This window comes from Egretta garzetta, unplaced genomic scaffold, assembly GCF_000687185.1.
Source record: "Egretta garzetta isolate BGI_Z169 unplaced genomic scaffold, ASM68718v1 scaffold46, whole genome shotgun sequence".
Taxonomy (NCBI): Eukaryota; Metazoa; Chordata; class Aves; order Pelecaniformes; family Ardeidae; genus Egretta; species Egretta garzetta.
Genome location: NW_009260268.1, coordinates 4,119,806 through 4,121,806, shown reverse-complemented (window position 1 = coordinate 4,121,806; position 2,001 = coordinate 4,119,806).

Genomic DNA, 2,001 nt, shown 5'->3' with positions numbered 1-2,001 from the left:
AGACGCTGATTGATGAGGAAATGTGCCTGGTGAGCATTTCTGCGACGAGTGTCCCTGGAAAAGCTTCTTTGTATATGAAAATCCACCACAAACGAAAGTGAAAAGAGAAGAAAGTCCCTTCCCCCTCGACAAAGAGAACTGACCTGATTTTAATAATAAATAAGTTTTGAATTAATAAATCAAAGCCTGTGTTTACACATAATACGAAGCAAAGCTCTTAATAGCTCATTATTATCCAGAAAAAAAAGTATTTGTTCTGCTTTGTCAAGCCAATAGGCGATATATCGCTTATCTTTTTATTCTACCTTAGTTTCACTGGGAAAATTGCCATAAAAGCTTCCACTTCAGCGAAACGCTCTATTAAAGCAGGGCTAAGCAGGATCACTTTCAGGTAGGATCTGCTGAAGCAGCCTGGCTCCCGTCCAGGTTTTCTCTGCCAAGTTCCACTCCAGCCCTGAAATGTCAAGATGCTGTACATGTTTTTAAAGGACCCCTTTCCTCCCTAAAATTTGCTGTGAGGGCCAAGAGACGCAACTCAAACCGTCTCACAATGCTGGTGTTAAGCAAATTCCTTGTTCCCTCTCTTCTCTCCTGCTAAAGAAAATGAACTGTGTACAGCAGCTGAGCTGGTGGAGCGAAGGGCTGAAGTACTGCAGCCAAATAAAAGCAGTGACAAGGAAAATGAATAGGCACTCTAGCCCTTGATGGTTGTCTTCTCTGTCGTAAATATGCTGATGGCTCTCCCCACCTACCTGTCCCCCTGGAGCACCTGAGTGCAGCCAGACGAATACGGTTGGGAAGGTATGAAAATTCCTTAGCAGAAAAGATGTCTGTCGTGGGTTATTGGTTTATCCCTTGGCTCTTCCTGATCGAATTTGCTGAGGGCTGGATAAGGCAGCACCTTAACGAGGACACTTGCCTTTACTGAAAGCGTAAGAGGCTTTGAGTTGCGATGGAAAAGTTTTATTTTGCCGTCTGGAGAATTTACTGTGATCTGGTTTGAGCAAATAGATTTTTCCATCCTGGAACAGTTTTCTGTTATTATTACTTTAATTATTACCCATAAAAACAAAGCAACGCTGCTCCCACCATCTAAATCCTTAGCAATCAGAAGATCAGCACAGCTGGAATATGAGAGCTGAGAAGTACTTGGTAATTCAGACACCCTGTTAAGCCTCTCAAGGGTGGGTCTCCCTGCTGGTGTAACCCAACCAAAAGACAAAGAAATTATCCCATGGACGGATCTGCTCTGAAACGCGTGAAGGGAATTCCCTCTTCTTCGTGCTGTGAACAGTGCTGGGGTGGTGCTGCTGGCAATGCAGCACTGCTGCTGGCAGCGGGTGTCTGCAGCGGCCGGCGGGGGGGCCCTCGGGCTGTGCTTCTGTCCCCTGAGATAACACGGCCGAGCCCCACCAGGAGCAGGCAGGGGCCCATATCCCATGGAAGCAGCCCGAGCAAGCTACACGCCACCCTGCAGCCAGCAGGGAGGGAAAGAAAAGGAAGAAAGACCACAGAAAAAGTGGAACTAAGGAAAAAAGAGGGTGAGCTGGGAGACTCTCCCCCTCCACGCTCCTGTGTGCAGACCTAACTTCAGGTGCGTGAAGGCTCTCGCTGAACTAGAGAGGAATTGCTTGTGTCCTCGCATTTAAGGGCATATTTGCTTGTTTGGGACTTCAGCGAGTTAGTTTTCCCCCCCTCCAGATGTTGGGTGAGGAAGAAGAGACCCAGCTATATCTGCAGGGCTCCACCAGCGATGGTTCGCAGGCGCTTCCCGACGGCCGCTGCTCTGCCCGTCCCCCTCCCCGTACCAAGGCTGAGGTCACAGCTAAAGCCACAAAGGAGCAACAAGCTTGCTTTTCTATCAACTTTAACACAAGCATGAACACTTTTAGAACACTGCAGAGACACCAAAGACCAGACAGTCCTTTTATTTACAACAGTACAAATGCAAAGTAAATAAATAAAAATAAAACCCCTCCAACGAATACAACGGATTTCAGA